The following is a 20,202-nucleotide window of genomic DNA, read 5'->3' as shown; positions in this document are numbered from 1 at the left end:
CTCCTTAATAAAAATAACCACCAAAGAACTTACCTCTTAACATCTCCAACATTTCCAACTTTCCAACTTCTGGCTCTGATCTTCAGCAAGCTCGATTATTTTTTGAAGGCCTGCAGTCCACATCTGTATTTCTTACTTGTGCAGCTTATCCATCACATCATGGCTTTTATTCTTTGTTGTTGAGGCAGAATGTCCAAGAATCCTAAGCCTTGGGAAAGGGACATTCCAATAGAGTTGAATGAGCACAGGCAACCCTTCCTCTAAAACACATACTACCCACTTACAGTTCAGTACTACAGTCAGGGCATCAAGGGATTTGGATCTCAACAGTTGATAGTTCCTTTCAATAATTGTGCTAATCTGAGGTGTAGCACTGTTTTAGTCTCCTATATATACTGACACGCAGAATCTTCCATAGGCCTAAGAGGACTTGCACTGGAATAGTGGAAAAGACTCAGTCTAAAGGAACAGTGGTTGAATTATGTGTGTGTTGTGCACGCGAACACACACATTTTTTCAAAAAAGAAAAACACAGATGAACAGTTAATGTAAGAACTACTTTATCTAGACTTTTCATTAAATAGCAGAATGTTTCCAGATGAATCCTATATAAAATTTACAGATTAGTTATGACTATTTCTTCTTGTTGATCTTCTTCGGAAAAAAATAAGATCATAATCTTAAAAGAACATAATTCCAAATAAACATTAATTTCCTAATGACTTGAAATGTTAAATTTCACCTTGAGAGACTTTTCTGTCCTTCAGTTCCCTCATGGTCCAATTAACTAAAAAGTCACATACAGTTTACAAAGTTGACAGAAACAAGAAAAACAGGTAAATACTAGCTCTGAACATTTTACCCATTCTCTTCTATATCACTCCAGAATAAATGAATGAATGATCTTTTAGGAACACTTAAAATGCTAAACCATTAACTAATAACTGATGACCATTTTCTATTTTGAAGTGATTCAAAACATGTGTCTCACCTACAAGTCAAAACATTAAATCATGGTCCAGAAGCAAAGTATGCCGCTTAGCGAAGTTTTGCAAAGACCCTTATCATTATCCCCACTCCCTAGCTTTGGGCATTTTCCCATTCCCTGAACATTACTTTTACTAATGTGGTGACTGTATTTTCCCAACTCCAAATTATCTGATAAGATCTAGTAAATGACATTTTTGTGCTGCTTCTTAGAGCCAGATACAGTCCAGAACAGGTACCTTGGATACTGAAAAAAAATAGAACTTCTGAACAGTGATGGTTTGAAAGGATAATAGAAGAAAACATTTGAAATGAAGAATGTCTTAAAAAAATTAGTTACTGTATGACTAGGATATTGAGTCACTGAGGCTGCATAGGTGAAAAAAAAATCAGTGAAAAGTCAATGCAGGAAAAACTGGACATTGTATGTAACCTGAAATCATCAGAGAATATATTTCACAGTTCATTTAGACACATATAAATTTCAAGAAAATGGCATGTAGCTTTATGCGAATATGTCTATGACCTTCTATTACATATGAAACAAGTTCAAGAGTGAGATGCTATTCTAGAGTTGATACCCCATGTATATATTATCAGAATATTAGGCTTACTGCTGAAGCTGGCATCTATATGGAAATATATTCCCATGAGGCAATGACATCTGACCTGGCGATACCGGCAAATATTTTGTTAATTGTAGCTCCTTGTGTCCACAGGTATCATCATGAAAGGGTCAACCTTGTTTACAAACATCTCCTCTTGATTCTACTGTTTTAATGATTTATAGATGCAATAATACAACATTTGTGGGCAGCCAAGAAAAAGTTTACAATGTGTCTCTGAAGTCTACAAGGAAACTAAGAGACTAAGAAGAACGTTCTCAATAGCTTGAGATTCTGCTAACCTAAGTTCCCTTTTAAAAATTTTTATTTATTTATTTTTAGAGAGGGGAAGGGAGGAATACAGGGAGAGAAACATCAGTCAATGTGTGGTTGCCTCTCCCGCATCCCCAACTGGGGACCTGGCCTGCAACCCAAGCGTGCGCCCTAGCCTGGGAATCAAACCAGCAACTATTCGGTTTGCAGGCTGGTGCTCAATCCACTGAGCAACATCAGCCAGGGCTAAAGTAAGCTACCTGAGGAAGAGATGAGCCTTACTCGTCCCTAACTCCCCTGTGCTAGGCTTCACATATATATAGTAGATGCTCCACAAATATATGTTAAATAGCTTATAATATCCTCAGGGGAAAAACATATTCCTGACTGTCCATGTTGTTTTTCTTATCTTTATTACTCAGTAGCAGCTATTTTCTTGAGTTGACTGTCATCTTATAGGCAAGCAGGACAGGAAGCAATGTTTTGAAGTACCAGATAAACTTATTCAAACAATGGTGCAAAGGTGGAACATATGGCTTGGAGGAGCTACTACTCACCTACACATTCTCTCCTGTGTCCAGGATGAAGGAGACAGGTAGTCATTATCTCTCTTTCCAAGTGCCACCTATGAAACGCATGGTCCTTACAAGAAGCAGTAGTACCCTTGCAACTTGGCTATTTAGGCCACTTCCTTGTAAAGGGGTAAGAAGAAGCACAATCAGTGACTGTTAACTATATGTCTCTTTCAGAGTGAAATCTTGCTAGAATACAGAAGGTAGTGAAGAGTCTTAAGAAAGTGTATCATTCTTCAGTAGCTTTCCAGACATCTAATCTTCACAATGCTCTGGCTGGCAGAGAGAGAGGAGAGAGGAAAGAGATAGAGACAAAATTAAAATAAACATGACCTCGCAATGGCAAAGAACAAATACATACACAACAGGATCCCAAGAAATTTCTGAAATTCCATGAGCAACTTAAAGGGCTACCAGCAGGACAGATGACCATCACTAGAAGAAACAAGTCTATTAGAAGAAACCAAATCCATAAACTTGTTTCTTATTTCTACCACTTTTAAAAAAAGAATCATTCCCGTTTGTATAACTGGTAAATCAGAAACCATTTTGACCAATGAGAAAAATGCCCTTTCTCTTGCATACATATATGTGCATATGTATGTATGTATGTATATATATATATATATATATATATATATATATACCAATAAATACATTACTACAATAGACAGTTAATGTGTAGTAACTCATTAATATAGGTTAGAGCCAAACAAATTCAAATCAAGACTATTAAAGTAGTCTAATGCTGTGCACTAGATGACTGACTTAGATTTGTATATTTTCTTTGGTGGAAATACCTTCACACAGTTTTATGTTCTCACACAAATAGTACCAGATTTTTTTGGACCATAAGACGCGCCGAAGTTTTAGACAGGGGGAAATAGTGGGAAAATTTTGAAGCAAACAAATGTGGTAAAATATTTAATAACATAAATAACAAAATATTTCACCAATGTAAATGTAAACAGAACTCAACAACAGCATTAACAACCATTATTCCTCCCAAATTTGGCGGGAGGGGGGATGTGTCTTATAGTCCAAAAAATATATACACCAAGGTCACTAAACCAAACAGAAAGGAGAAATCTGTACAATTGCTGATCCTAGTTTACATGTGGAAGTTTTCTCACAATAAAGATATGCTCCAATATGAAGACTATGTGAGTTGGCCATGTCAGGGTAACGGATGGAATGGATATATTAGTACCCAAATCTCTTATTATAATCCAGAAACCAAGCAACAGAATGCAAGGACAGGGCATAAATACTGTTGATGTGCTAAGAAGGGAACAGTCATGACAGTATTCTTGCTACCTCTTATTATATACAAATCACCTTTCTAAGAATGTCAAAGTGTATCAATTATTACTTAGGACTTAAAGGAGCTCTCAGGCTACAGCCTTCTTTAATATGAGAAAACATTAAAAGAAAAACTCAAATTTCAGAAAATATATTTTCATAGCTTCCACCAGAAAAAGAAATTTAAAGGCCAACAAAAAAATGTCATGCAAATGATGGTTTACCAAACAAGTCCAGATATTTACCCTGTTTGAGTTTTAGAACCAACATATGAAATAAACAAGGTAGAGATCATTTCCTTGTTACCTTCAATAAGGAAACCGAGGCCCTGAAATGTTATGCGATTTATCCCATGTCACAAAAATCTACACTGGTGGAGGCAGAACTGGAATACTGGTCTTCTGGCCCCTAGTACCGTTCTTTTTCCACCTCCTAGACCACTGCTCAGTAGTACTCCACTGTACATATATACCCACTATTTGTTTATTCATTCACCTGTTGGTGAACCTTTAGGTTATTCCCAGTTTTAAAACTAAAACTGCTATAAATATTGTGTACAAATCTGTGTATGAACATATGCTTTCACTTCCCTTGGTTAAATAACTATGAGTGGAAAGATCGGTTCATATGTAGTTATACACTTAACTTTTTAATGAGCTGCCAAATGGTTTTCCAAAGTAGTTGCATCAGTTTACATTCTCACCAGCAGTGGATGTATGAGTTCTAGTTTTTCTACATCCTTGCTAACCTTTTGTATGATCAGGTTCTTTTAAAAAATTTTACTCATTCTAATAGATATGCAATGGTAGCTCATGGTGCTTTTAATTTGCATTTCTCTAATGGTTACTTATATTTAATATTTTTCCTGTGTTTATTTGCAATTGCTATCTCTTTTGTGGTTGAAAGTGTCTATTCAAATATTTTGCCTTTTTAAAAAAATTAGGTGTTTTTTCATATTAGTGAGCTTATATATTTATTTTAGGGAAAAAATAAATCATACTTTGGTTCACAGATTTTACAAACTAGTGAACTATGAATCTAACACTACTACTTATAGATAATAGCAACTATGCATTAGAATATCAACTTATAGATGATGCAATCAAGGGTAATAACAATAATAGCAAACCAAATGTCATAAAACAAAAACGAAAACTCTATGTTAAATAAAACAGCTTTTGGCTAATGTCTAAAAACAGGTATGTTCATATGGTATTTGTCCTTCTCTGACACTTATATGTAGACTCTAAAGACAAATATAAATGAAAAAACAAAACAGAAACAGATTCATAGATATAGAAAACAGACTGATGGTTGCCAGAGGGGCGGGGGGTTTTGATAATTCTTTATATATTTCATATTCAAGTTCTTTATCAGATATGTGATTTGTAAATATTTCCCCCCAGCTGTGGCTTGTCTTCCCAAATCCCTTGACAATGTCTTTTTAAAACTTTTTTTATTTTTCTCCCCAGCTGGTTTGGCTCAGTAGATTGAGCACCAGCCTGAAAATCAAAAGGCTGCCAGTTCGATTCCCAATCAGGGCACATGCCTGGGTTGCAGCCAAGTCCCTGGATCAGAGCAAGTGAGAGGCAACCAATTGATGTTTCTCTCCCTGTCTCCCTCCCTTCCCCCCTCTCTAAAAATAAATACATAAAATCTTTTTTAAAATTTATCTTTCAATTAGTTTACAGTCAAGCTTATATTATATTACTTTCGGGTGTGCAGTATCGCGGTTAAACAGTCATATACTTTACAAAGTGGTCCCCCCAATATTTCCAATACCCACCTGCCACCATACATATACTACAATATTAGTAACTATATTTCCTATGCTGTACTTTATGTCCCCATGATTGTTTTGTAACTACCAATGTGTACTTCTTTACCCTGTCATCTTTTTATCCAGTACCCCAAACCCACCTCACCTCTGGCAACCATCAGTCTGTCCTCTGTATCTATGAGACTGTTTCAATTTTGTTTGTTCATTTGTTATTTAGATTCCACAAATAAGTGAAATCACGTGGTATTTGTCTTTCTCTGACTGGCTTATTTCATTTAGCATAATACCCTCTAGGTCCATCCATGCTGTCACAAATGGTAAGATTTCATTCTTTTTAATGGCCAAGTAGTATTCCATTACATAAATGTACCACAGCTTTTAAATCCTCTTGTCTATTGTTGGACACTTGGGTTGCTTCCATGTCTTGGCTATTGTAAATAACATTGCAATGAACATATTCTTTCCAATTTGTGTTTTAGTGTTTTTGAATATATACCCAGCAGTGGAATCGCTGGGTCATAAAGCAGTTCCATTTTTAGTTTTTTGAGGAAAATCCATACTGTTGTCCACAGTGGCTGCACCAGTCTATAATCCCACCAATGGTGCACTAGGGTTCCCTTTTCTCCACAGCCTCACCAGCACTTGTTATTTCTTGATTTGTTTACGATGGTCATTCTGATAGGTGTGCAGTGATGTCTCTTTGTGATTTTAATTTGCATTTCTCTGATGACTAGTGGCGTTGAGCATCTTTTCATATGACCATGGGCCATCTGTATGTCCTCTTTGGAGAAGTGTCTATTCAGGTCCTCTGCCCATTTTTAAATTGGATTGTTTGGTTTTTTGGTGTTGAATTATATGTGTTCTTTATAAAGTTTGAATATTAACTGGGAAGAGATGCTTACAGAGATAGTAACATCAAGTCGTGAAAAGCAAGGGGGTTCCTGTTCACCAAGGAGAGGTGGAGTCCACTGGAGGCACAGGCACCCCCTTAAAGGGGCAATGCACGAAATTGCATTAGCAGCCACTCACCCTGGGCTCCAACAGAGGGAGGGTGGTGAGGATGGCATCGTCCTGAGGAGAATCTGGGGCTTGTGACTCTGGGGAGACATGTGGGGGAACAGTTGCCAGGATCCCGGTGCTAAGTCAATCTCAGATACTGGTAGTTGACATCTTTTCTGAGCCAATCAATCCCCTATGAGCAGTGTCAGCCTGGAGGAAGGCAATTACCCATTACCCCACCCTTCAGAATTCCTTGTACCCCATCCTTAGGAATTTCTGTCACCTCACAATATTCTGTTCACAGAAGACTGGATAGAAACACCCTCCTGACCACAGACCCAATCTCTGGGCTCCAGAGGCCCCACCTACCTGAATACTGTAGGCTCTGCCCCACAAAGTCAGGGCAAAATCCAGGACAGACTCAGTGACTCTGGGGCAGCCATACCTACCACCTTCCCTGAAGCCTGAAGGGCACCTCCCCCCTCACTGGAGACCCACAAGCTCCATTCTCTGGATTCTGCCAGAGGCTCTCTCAGTGACTAGGCCTAGCAGGCAGCTGGCAGGCCCACAGAAGCAGACAGGGGCAGACTCTGGGTCGTTTGCTGGCCCGCCCCTGGGTTGGGTGCCTTGAAGAGCAGCTTGGTTCTTCTCAGGTGTAGCCAGGTACAGCAGGGCCAGACAAACTGTGGCTCCCTTGTAGCTTCAACAGGTTGCCGAGGGCAAGGCACAATAGCGTTTCTGACATTGGCTAGAGCCGGAGTCCCATCCTAGGGGCCCAGAACCAACATGCCATGTAGCCAGCATCAGACAACCACGGAGCAAGATCCAACAAACTTCAAAAACGGTAGATCCAAAGGGAGACTGCAGAAGGCACCAACCTCTGCGAAGGAGAATTCCATTTTTCTCTTTTTTTAATTTTTAAAATTTTCGCTTCTTTTTTCTATTTATTTTATTTTCTTCTTCTTTTCCATTTCTCCTTTTTTGTATGCAATTAAAATGAATTTGTTATTGACTTAAAAGACATTGTTATAACTGTAAGATGTTTTATATAATCTTCATGGCAATCACAAAAAAATACCTATAAAAGATACACAAGAGAACATGAGAAAAAATGAAAGCATGTTACTACAAAAAAAAAAACTATGAAGGAAACATAAAGGAAAACATCAAAAGAGGTAAGAGGGACAAAAACTACAAAACAGAAAACAACAAAATGTCAGTTTTAAGTCCTTCCCTGTCAATAATGACTTGAAATGTAAATATATTTTACTCTCTAATGAAAATACATAGAGTGGTTGAATGAATGAATTCTTAAAAACCTCACTATATGCTGCCTACAAAGAACTAATTTAGATTTAAGGGCACATATAGGCCAAAAGTGAAAGGACAGAATAAAATATTCTATGGAAATGGTAATGAAAAGAATAGGTGGCCATATTTACATTAAATGAAATAGCCTTTAAGTCGAAAACTGTCAAAGAAACAAAGAAAAACATTTATAATGGTAAAAGTTAATTCAACAAGAATGTATAACAAGTATAAATATATATGCCATCAACATCAGAGACTCCAAATATATGAGTCAAACACTGACAGCACTAAAGTGAGAAACAGAGAGCAGCACAACAATAGTAGGAGATTTCAATGCCTCAAATTCAATTATGGATGGAACGCCCATGCAGATTACAGAATACCTGTAAGCAAACAGATAACTTGAACACTATAAACCACTTAGAACACCATGGACTTGACCAATGCACACACACACACAGGGTGGGGCAAAAGTAGGTTTACAGTTGCTCACATGGAAAATAATAATAATTAATAATAATACAAGAATAAACTCCAGGCCCTGGCTGGTGTAGCTCAGTGGATTGAGCGCAGGCCTGCGAACCAGAGGATCGCGGTTCGATTCCCAGCCAGGGCACATGCCTGGATTGCAGGCTGGTTCCCTGCAGGCCAACTCCCAGCAGGGGACACATTAAAGGCAACCATACATTGATATTTCTCTCCCTCTCTCCTTCCTCTCTGAAGATAAATAAATAAAATCTTTTTTTAAAAAAAGAATAAACTTCATTTTTGCATACTCACAACTGTGTGTGTGTGTAAAACCCAATGATAGTATAGTATTTATTCTTCGTAAGTGCAGATAGAACATTCCCTGGGATAAATCACTTTACATCACAAAACAAGTCTTAAGAAATGTAAGAATTAAGCAGACTGAAAGCATAAGTATCTGGGATTTCGATCCCAATAGGATTGAAATTAGCAAAATGAAAACTGGAATATTCTCAAATATGCAGACATGAAACAATACATTCTTGAAAAACCAACATGTCAACGAAAAAGGATCATTGTAGAATAAGACATTCCTCCTTTTTGAACAATGAATTAGACACCCATCCATGAACAAAAAAAGCCATTGTAAAACCTAGTACCTACACCAAGGGACCCAAGAGAAGTCTTACCCACCAGTGCATCTGACAATAATAGGCAGAGAGACCTCAGTACAGGCTTTGGAAACTGCAGAGCCAGCAAACCTGCTCAGACCAATCAGGAAAAAACCTGGAGAATGCTGACTTTGGCAGATTCCCACATATGAGACAGAATTTGCAGAAATTCATCTTTCCTTAGGGAGATTCCAATGGTATTGGGGAAAAAATACATGTTTGGTTGCAGCAGAGGCAGCAGTAAGAGAAATTTTCCCAGCACCACCCACCCCCAACAATATACTAGACAGGGCTGATCTATTGGACGACAGTGACTTCTCCCTCTGAGGAAAAAGAGAGTGGTGAGTGAGAGCCTAGTTAACCTGGTGATACAGCATGCATCTGATGAAACCTGTTTTTCTTCAGGAGCACCAAGAATACTAAGGTGAGACCTCCATGACTGGAGGGAGGCAGGTTATCTGGAAAGAGGCAAGTAAGAATAGAATTGTATACTTGAAATACATATAATTTTTTTTCAATTTTTTTATTTAATTATTTTTCAAGTATAGTTTTCTCATATAATTTTATTAATATCACCCTCCAATAAATTTAATAGAAATAAAAATAAATAGACTTCGGAGATTGAAAGAATTTCTTTTTAAAAGATTTTATTTATTTATTTTAGAGAGAGGGGAAGGGAGGGAGAAAGAGAGGGAGAGAAATATCGATGTGCAAGAGAAACATTGACTGGTTGCCTCTCACAGGTGCCCCAATGGGGAACCTGGCCCACAACCCAGGCACATGCCCTGACTGGGAATTGAACCAGTGGCCTTTTGCCCTGCAGAACAATGGCCAACCAGGTGAGCCATACCAGTCAGGGCAAAAGAAAGAATTTCAAAGGGTAATAAAGGGATTGCACTTAGTAGGAAGTCCATCCATGAACCTTTGTGAGTACCACATTCAGGGCTCTCTCTGCTAGGTCCACAGGCAATCCCAGCACATTAAGTAATAAACCCATACCTCTTTCCATTCTGAGACTAGTCCCCATTTGGACCTCTGTGTTCAGTGCATGATAAGGACTCCAGTAGACAAAGAGACCTCAGTTTATGAGCAAGGTGGAAAGCACAAACTTGAGTTATAGCATCACCTTCTAAAAAACAAAGAGAGGATCCCTGTAGCCAACCTGGTAAGTTATAAGAACCAGACAAGACATAAAAGCTTAAGAATTCTGCCACAAGAGAGAGCAAGAACAGTGCAGCAGATGTACTAATACAAAGGCAGAGAAAGCCCCAGATAATAACACCATCAAACAGAATACTCCATCTGAAAATAACTAGCAAAGATTTAAGGAGATGATAACTCAAATGCAAAAGCAATGACACAAAATAATAAGGAATGCAAAAAATCAACAAAATATACCACCTTAAAAAAATAACTCCCTAATAACTGAGCCCAAAGGCAGAGAATTTTGTGATCTCACTGATAAAGAAGTTAAAATTTCTCTTTTGAAGAAACTCAATAAGCTACAAGAAAATTCAGAATAATTCAATGAAATCTTGAAAGAAATATTTGATGAAAATGAAATGTTTATCAAGAGAGACAGAAATCATACAAAAAATCCCACAAATTCTGGAGCTGGAGAATATAATGAATGAAATTAAAAACATAACAGAGGGCATCTGCAGTAAAGTAGAGCAAATGGAAGATAGAATGTATAAGCTGTTTGTGCTATTCGCCATTGAAACATCTCTGACTCCTGGGGACCCTATGAATAAGTGATGTGTACAGTGTCCTGTCTTAAATTTTGAAATAACCCAGTTAAAGGTAAACAAATAAAAAAATGAAAAAGAGCAAAGAAAGCCTACATAATATATAGGATTTAAATAAAAAGACAAATATTAATAAAAATCAGGAATCCTAAGAGAGAGGGAAGGGAGATGAAAATTTAATTAAAGTAATAGCTGAGAACTTCATAAGCCTGGACCAGTTCTCTCCCTATTATCTCAGTGCAAAAAAAAAAACCCTGTAACACTTATAATAAACCTGGAAAAATAAAAGTTAAATAAATGATTCTAAAAATAGTTTTTAAAAAAAGATGGTAACATAAAAAGGAATCCCCATTAGCGTATCGGTGGATTTCCAGCAGAAATCTTCAGGACAGATGAGAATGGATTGTCATATTCAGAGTGTTGAAAGATGAAAATTGGCCAGCCAATAATTATTCAGAAAAGTTATCTTTCAGATATGAAGTGTAATACTTTCATAGACAAACAAAGTTCAAAGAGCTTATCACTACTAGACTTCCTTGGAACAAATGCTGAAAGAAGTTGTTCAAGCTAAAATGAAAAATACTAACTAGTGGCATGTAGACATACAAAAGTATAACACACACTATTAGAGGTCAAAACTATAAAACTATGAATGTGTAATAGGACGATGTGTTTATCATCAAATAGTATAAAGGTCAAACCAAAAAGAGCATTAAAAATAATTGTAGTATTTCCAGTCAAGATGGAGGCATAGGCAAACACCATTCACCTCCTCACACAACCACATCAAAATTACAACTAAACTATAGAACAACTGTCACTAAGAACCATCAGAAATCAAGTTGAATGGAAGTATGACAACTATAGAATTGAAGAAAACACATCCATCCGGACTGGTAGGAGGGGCAAAGACATGGAACAGGCTGGTCCCATATACACTTGTGGTAGATAAAAATTCAGGAGGGATATCTTGGGAGTGAGGAGTCTCAATCCCACACCAGGCCACCCAGCCCAGGGTTCCAGTGCCAGGAAGGTGAGTGCCCACAGTTTCTAACTGCAAAAACCAGCAGGGATTGAGTAGGTGGAAGAAAGGGATTGAGTTGGACTCTTCTAGAGTCCCAAGCAGTTCCTCTTAAAGAACACACACAAACTTAGTCAAATTCACTCCCTCTGAGCTCTAGCACCAGTGTAGCAGCTTGAAAAGCACCAGGCATATGGGGAGAGACTGAAGTGCCTGGCATCAAGGGTAGAGCTGGGGGAAAACCTCCCAGTCAGAAAAGTGGTCCATTCCCCTTTTTATGAACCCTCCCCCCACAGAGCCACAGGGAGACAGAGCTGACAAGCTGGTGCCATATCTGAGACTCCATCAACCTGGCTAACACTGTTTGGAGATCCCCAGAAACTATGGAGATCCCCAGAAACTCAGTCCCACCCAACTTACTGGCCCACCAAAGCTGCTTTTCCATACGAATGAATGGTCCTGGCTCATGCTTCACAATGTCCTACATCCTCTAAAACAAGTAACAACCAGTCTCAGTGAACCCCCAGACCCCAAACCTCTTGCTAAGGGGCCACAGGCCCAGCACTGGCAGCAGCCAGCCTAGATTCACAGCTTGGCTTCACCTGGGAATCTCCAAGCTCAGCACAAGTAGCAGCCATCTCAGACTGCTTTATGGCTCAGGCAGACTGGCTCTGGGCAAAACAAAGGTGAGGGCTCACCTTGGCCTGCACTACCTGGAAAACCCCAGAGCCTGAGAACCTAGTGGACAACTGTAGACCATGTGAGTGTACCACCACCATGCCCCTTCACAGCCGATCCTCCACAGTAGGGGGAGGTTGGTGGTCAGTGGTCACAGCCAGTCCTTACAGCTGACTGGCCTGGGTAAATCCCTCTCATTGATCTGCCAACAATAGTCAAGGTTGAACTTGATTATTGTTGAGGAAGGGGTACTCAGCCCACATGAAGGGTGCACCTCAAGTACCCAGCTTGAGTGAAAGGAGTGGCTATGCCACTGGACCCTACAGAACACACCTACCACATTAGACCACACTACCAAGACAGGGAGTCAAAGCAGCTTTACCTAATAAATAGAAACAAACACAGGGAGGATGCCAAGATGAGAAGACTAAGAAACATGGCCCAAATGAAGGAACAGATCAAAACTCCAGAAAAAAAAATTAAGCAAAATGAAGATAGGCAATCTATCAGATACAGAGCTCAAAACACTGGTTTTAAGGATGCTCAAGGAACTTAGTGAGGAGCATAAAAAAGGTCCAGTCAGAAACAAACAGTGCACTAATTGAAATACAAAACAATTTACAGGAAAACAACAGTAGAGTAGATGAAGCCAAGAACTGAATCAATGATTTAGAACATAAGGAAGCAAAAAACCAATCTGAACAAGAAGAAGAAAAAAAATTTCTAATGAGGATATTTTAAGCAGCCTCTGGGAAAACTTCAAGTGTTCCAACATTTACATCATAGGGGTGCCAGAAGGAGAAGAGAAAGAGCAAGAAAGTGGAAAATGTATTTGAAAAAATCATAAAAGAAAACCTCCTTAATTTGGTGAGGGAAATAGACATGTAAGTCCAGGAAGCACAGAGAGTCCCAAACAAGATGGATGCAAAGAGGCCCACTCCAAGACACATCATAATTAAAATGCTGAAGGTTAAAGATAAAGAGCGAATCTTAAAAGCAGCAACAGAAAAGCAGTTAGTTACCTATGGGGGCATTCCCATAGGACTTTCAGCTGATTTCTCAAAAGAAACTTTCCAGGGAGAAAGGATTGGCAAGAAATATTCAAAGTCATGAAAAGCAGGGACCTACAGCCAAGATTGCTCTACCTAGCAAAGGTATCATTTATAAGTGAAGGGCAGATAAAGAGCTTCCCAGACAAGAAAAAAAAATAAAGGAGTTCATCATTACCAAACCATTATTATATGAAATGTTAAAGGGATTTATTTAAGAAATAGATCAAAACTATGAATAATTAAATGCTAAAAACAATTATAGCTACTATTATGTGTTGATAAATATACAATATAATAAGAGGTAAATAAGAACATCAAAAATAAAAAAGGTCAGATTAAAAGGGTGAAGCTTTTGTACATGATAAAGTTAAGTTGCTATCAGCTTAAAGTGGGTTGTTTTACCTATGAGATGGCTTCTATAAACCTTATGGTAACTAAAAAGCAAAAACCTAGAGTAGATGCACTGAATATAAACATAGGAAAACAAAGCACACTACTACAGAAAATAACCAATTTACCAAGGTAGAAACAGAGAAAAGGAGTCATGAAAATATACAACAACCAGAAAATAATAAACAAATGAAATTAGTAAGTTCTCACATATCAATAAATCAAAATGTAAATAGATTGAATTAATCAATGAAAAGGCATACAGTGGCTGGATGAAATTTTTAAAAATATTTTTTATTTATCTTTAGAGGAGAAGGGAAGGAGAGAGGGAGAGAAATATCAACGTATGGTTGCCTCTGCCGAGGACACACAATGTATTGTGTGTCCCCTACCGGGAACTGGCCTGCAACCCAAGCATGTGCCCTGACTGGGAATTGAACTGCAATCCTCTGGTTCGGAATTTTTTTTAAACTATATGCTGATAAGAAGAGACTTTAGCTTCAATGACACACAAAGGCTTAAAGTGAAGGGGTTGAAAAAGATATCCCAGCAAATGTAAACCAAAAGAAAGTAGGGATAGCTATACTTACACCTGAAAAAATAGACTTTAAGGTAAAAACAGTAACAAGGGACAAAAAAGTCATTATATAATGATAAATGCAGCAATTCATCAATAATATGTAACAATTGTAAATAGATAGGCACACAACATTGGAGCACCTAAATACATTAAGCAACTATTACCAGACATAAAGGGAAAAGTAGAAAAGAATGCAATAACAGTAGGGGACTTCAAGAGCCCACTGTGAGCAATGAATAGATCATCCAGACAGAAAATCAACAAGGAAACAATAAACTTGAACTATACATTAGACTAAATGGCCCTAATTGACATTTATAGAATACTGCATCCAACAGGAGTAGAATATATGTTTTTCCTAAGAGCACACAGGGCATTATCTATAATACCCATATGATAGGACACAAAACAAGTCTCAGAAAATTTAAGAAGATTCAAACCAAGTATCTTTTCTGACCACAGTAGTATAAAACTAGAAATCAACAAGAGAGAAGCTGGGGAATATACAAATATGTGTAAATTAAACACACATCTGAACAATCAATGGGTCAAAAAAATAGTTGAAAAAGATCTCAGAACATATTAAAATGAGCCCTGGCTGTTGTGGCTCAGTTGGTTGGGCACTGTCTTACAAACCAAAGGGTCACTGGCTCAATGATCAGGCAGGGCACATGCCTGGGTTGTGGGTTAGGTCCCCAGTTGGGGCACGTACAGAAGGCAACCAGTTGATGTTTCTCTCTCACATTGATGTTTTCCCCCTTTCCTTCTCCCTCCCTTCCCCTCTCTCTCTAAAATAAAAAATTAAAATTAAAAAAATTAAATTAAAATGAAAACACAACCCACCAAACCCATGTGATACTGCAAATGTTTTGAAAGGTAAATTTTTAGAGAGAAATGCCTACATTAAGAAAATAGAAATATCCCAAATACACAACCTAACTTTATACCTCAAGAAACCACAATCTAACTTTACACCTCAAGAAACTAGGAAAAGAAGAAATTAAGCCCAAAGCAGAAGGAAATAAGAAAGATCAGAACAGAAATAAGTCAAATAGAAACCAGAAAAACAATTGAAATAAATCAACAAAACTAAGAGCTGGCTTTTTAGAAAGATAAAATTGACAAACTGGCAAGGCTAACTAAAAAAAAAAAAAGAGGGAAGACTCAAATAAGTAAAATCAGAAATCAAAGAGAAGACATTATAACTAATAACACAAAAATAAATAAGCATATAAGAGACTACTATGTACAATATATGCCAACAAATTGGATAATCTTAGAAGAAATGGATAAATTCCTGGAAGTGTATAGCCTACCAAGACTGATTCGGGAAGAAACAGAAAGTGTTAACAAACCAATGAGGAAGGAGAGATTGAAATAAGTTTATGCGGTGACAAATGACTGCCAGAATTAGTGGGGTGAGCACACCGTAAGGTATAAAAATGTCAATATATTGTACACTACATATTGTACACCTATTGTACACCTGAAACTAATATAGCCAATATACCAACTATATTTAAGTAAAAAAAAAAACTTAAAAATCTCTCTATACAAAAAAGCACAGGGACAGATGGCTTCACTGGTGAATTCTACTAAAATTTTAGAGAAGAATTAATAACAAACATTCTCAAACAATTCCAAAAAATTGAAGAGAAAGGAAAACTTACAATTTTTTAAAAGAATTTTACTTATTTATTTTTAGACAGAGGGGAAGGGAGGGAGAAAGATAGGGAGAAAAACATCAATGTGTGGTTGCCTCTCATGCACCTGCCACAGGGGACCAGGCCTGCAACCCAGGTATTTGCCTGACTGGGAACTGAACTGGCAACCCTTTGGTTTGCAGACCGGCCCTCAATCCACTGATCCACACCAGCCAGGACTTACGAATTTATTTTGCAAGGCCAGTCTTACCCTGTTACCAAGGACAGATTAGAACTCTACAAGAACACAACATTTAGACCAATGTCCCTGGTAATATAAACATAAAAATTCTCAACAAAATTTAGCAAACTGACCTCAACAAGACATCAAAAGGGTTATAGATCATGACTAAACTGAAAGCTTTTTACTCTAATATGAGAAACAAGGCAAAGATGCCCACGCTCACCACTTCTATTCAACATACTACTGAAGATTGTTGCTAGCTAGAGCAATTACGCTAGTAAAGAAAATTAAAAAGGCATCAAATCAGAACAAAAGAAGTAAAGTTATCTGTTCACAAATGGCATGATCTTATATACAGAAAATCCTATAGATCACAAACACACACAAATGCCTTTTAGATACCTTTTAGAATAAATAAATTCAGTACAGTTCAGGATAAAGAATCAACAGATAAAAAAATCAGTTGTATTTCCATATACTAAGAATAAATAATTTGATAGAAAATTAAGAACACAATCACAATTACAATAGCATCAAAATTAAAACAATTAGGAATAAACTTAAAGAGGCTAAAGACTTGCACACTGAAAACTATAAAACATTTTTGGAAGAAATTTAAGATGACACAAATCTTTGGAAAGACATCCCATGTTCATGTATTGGGAAACTTCATATTGTTAAAATGTCTGTACTACCCAAAGCAATATATAGTTTCAATGCAATCCCTATCAAAATCCCAATTTAAAAAATTTAAAAAATTTTTACACAAAATTTAAAAAATCCTAACATTCAAATGGAACCACAAAGGACCCTACAGGTTAAGCAAAAAGAACAACGCTGGAGTCCTCACGCTACCTGTTTTCAAAACAAATTAGAAAACTACAGTAATTAAAGCACATGGTACTAGTCCTGACCAGTGTGTGGCTCAATTGGTTGAATGTTGTACTGCAAAGCAAAAGGTCACTGGCTCAATTCCCAGTCAGGGCACATACCTGGGTTGCATGTTCAGTCCCTGGTAGGGGTGCGTGCAACAGGCAACCAATTGATATTTCCCTTTCACTGATGCTTCTCTCCCTCTCCTCCCTCCCTTCTCTCTCTAAACATAAATAAATAAAATCTTTTTTAAAAAAACAGCATGGTACTAGTGTAAAGACCAAAATATAGACCTATGGGACAGAATAGAGAGCCCAGAAATAAACCCACACAATATACAGTTAACTGATCTTTGATAGGGTGCCAAGAATACACCACAGGAAAAGGACATACTCCTCAATAAATGGAGTTGGCCGTGGCTGGTGTAGCTCAGTGGATTGAGCGTGGACCTGCGAACCAGAGGATCAAGGTTCGATTCCCAGTCAGGGCACATGCCTGGGCTGCAGACAAGTTCCCAGCAGGGGATGCAAGAGAGGCAACCATACATTGATATTTCTCTCCTTCTCTTTTTCTTCCCCTCTAAAGAAAATAAATGGGGTTGGAAAACTGCATATCCACTAACAACAAAATAAAATTCAACCTTAACACGATACACAAAATTCCCCTCAAAATTGATTAACAACTTAAATGTTAAGACCTGAAATCATAAAACTCTTAGGAGAAAACATGGAAGGAAAGCTTCATAACATTAGTCTTAGCAATGATTACTTGGACATGACACCAAAAGTCTAGACAATAACAACAACAAAAAATAGACAAATAGGAGTCTATCAATCTAAAAAGCATCTACATAGCAAAATAGATCATCAACAGATTAAAAATTCATCATATGAAATGGGAGACACTATTTACAAACCATGTTTCTGACAAGGGATTGATTTCCAAAATATTTAAGGAATCCCTACAATTCAATACCAAAAAATAATAATACCGTAATAATAATAACCCAATTAAAAAACAAGAAAATGTCCCTGGATGTTGTGGCTCAGTTCATAGGAGTGTTGTCCTGTAAACCGAAAGGTCGAGGGTTCAATTCCCAGTGAGGGCACATGCCTAGGTTGTGGGTTCAACCCCCGGTAGGGTGCATATGACAGCCAACTAATTGATATTTCTCTCCCTCTGTCTGCCTCTCCTTTCCCCTCTCTCTGAAATCAATAAGCATTTCCTCAGGTTTGGATTAAAAAAACAACAACAAGGAAATGACTTGAATAAACAGTTTTTCAAATAAGACATACAAATGGCTAACAAGTATATGAAAAGATGTTCAACATCACTAATTATCAGGGGACTGCAAACCAAAACCACAAAAAGATATTACCTCATATCTGTTAGAATGGCCATTACAAAAAGAAAAAACAAACAGAAAATAAGAAGTGTTGGTGAGAATATTCAGAAACTATAAACCTTGTGCCATGTTCGGTGAATGTAAAATGGTGCAGTTGCTATGGAAAACAGAATGGAGGTCCTCAAAAAAATTTAAACTACCATTTTTAAAAACATACCATCAATACCACTTGCAGGTGTTTATCAAAAAGTACTGAAAATAAGATCTCTAAGAGATATTTGCATTCACGTATATATTGCAGCATTATTTACAATAGCTAAGAGGTGGGAACAACTTAAATGTACACTGAAAGATGAGTAGGTAAAGAAAATGTGGCAAATACATGCAATGGAATATTATTCAGCCTTAAAAAAGAAGGAAATCCTGTTACATGCTGCAATATGAATAAACTTTAAGGACATTGTGCTAAGTGAAATGAGCCAGCTACAGAAAAACAGATATTGTATGATTCCACTTAAATGAGGTATATAAAGTAGTCAAAATCGCCCTGACTGGTGTGGGTCAGTTGGTTGGGGTACCATCCTGCAAAGCATACAGTCACTGGTTCGATTCCTGGTCATGGCACATGTCTAGGTTGTGGCAATGTACAAGAGGCAACCGATCGATGTTTCTCTCTCAGGTCAATGTTTGTCTCTCTCTCTTTCTCCCTCCCTTCCCCTCTGTTTTAAAAAATAAAAATGAATAAAATTTTAAAAAATAATCAAACTCATAGAAGCATAAAACATAATGGTGGTTACCAAGGGCTGAGGTGAGGTGAAATGGGGAGCTACTGTTCAATGAGTATAGAGTTTCAGTCGTGCAAGTTGAAGAACTTCTAGAGATTTGCTGTAAAATGCTTTACTGAACAGAACACTTACGAAATTTAAGGGGTTAGATCTCGTGTTATACGGTTTTTTTTTTACCACAGTTAAAAAATGGAAGATGTAGTCCTGACCCATTAATAATCGTTTTAATATATAAGTAGTCTAAATGCACCAATTAAAATACAGACTTTGGCAGTGGATTAAAAGAACAAGGTCTAAGCGCACTCTCCTTGGAGCATGCACCTGATCTCTCTGGCATGTTCTTTTTTGCCTTCTTTTCTCCTAAACACTTAGGGTCCTCACAAGACTTACCACCAGACTTAAAAGGGGAGCAGTGAGCAGCAGCAGGGGACTCTCCTTTTTGACTATGTTAACTTTCTTTCCTGAGTCCATGCAGCCACTACTATAGCAGGTCCACTCTCTGCCTTTCTGAGGGTGTACCATCTCTTTTCACTCTAATAAATCTTGCCACTCTTTCTTAAAATTTTTAAAAAACATGGTGTAGTATACACTGTCTACGAGAAATTTACTTCAAACATAACATGTACATTGAAAGTACCAGTAAATAGACTTCCGCCAGGATGGAGGCATAGGTAGAAACACCGCGCCTTCTCCCACAACCAAGTTTAAAAACAACAAAGTTTTAGTAACAAAAATGCAGCCAAAACACAGAAAATTGAACTATATGGAAGTCCCACAACAACGAACCATTCAACCAGACCAGTAAGAGGGGTGGAGCCAGCAGCCGAGGATGGTCGGGCTGGAAAGATTCCCTGACCCAGGCACACAGGCAGCCA

At 37.6% G+C, this 20,202-nt stretch overlaps 1 protein-coding gene across 4 annotated transcripts in view; it reads right to left on the bottom strand.

Moving 5' to 3' along the window:
- ZC3H12B (zinc finger CCCH-type containing 12B) overlaps window positions 1-20,202 on the bottom strand; it is a 92,360-nt gene that overhangs the window by 56,349 nt on the left and 15,809 nt on the right. The window contains exons 1-3 of one of the 4 annotated variants that reach the window (XM_037045983.1): window positions 6,968-7,591; window positions 2,423-2,713; window positions 34-208 (exon numbers count right to left, since the gene is read on the bottom strand). The gene's annotated coding sequence lies outside the window, so the exon portion shown is untranslated. Of the gene's footprint in view, window positions 1-33; window positions 209-2,422; window positions 2,714-6,967; window positions 7,592-20,202 lie in introns of those variants that run through there. The other 3 variants (XM_037045980.1, XM_037045982.1, XM_037045981.1) reach the window with 3 other exon arrangements.

Source organism: Sturnira hondurensis, unplaced genomic scaffold, assembly GCF_014824575.4.
Source record: "Sturnira hondurensis isolate 20B ecotype Veracruz unplaced genomic scaffold, ASM1482457v3 Scaffold0004711, whole genome shotgun sequence".
Taxonomy (NCBI): domain Eukaryota; kingdom Metazoa; phylum Chordata; class Mammalia; order Chiroptera; family Phyllostomidae; genus Sturnira; species Sturnira hondurensis.
This window is presented reverse-complemented; position numbering and strand designations above follow the sequence as displayed.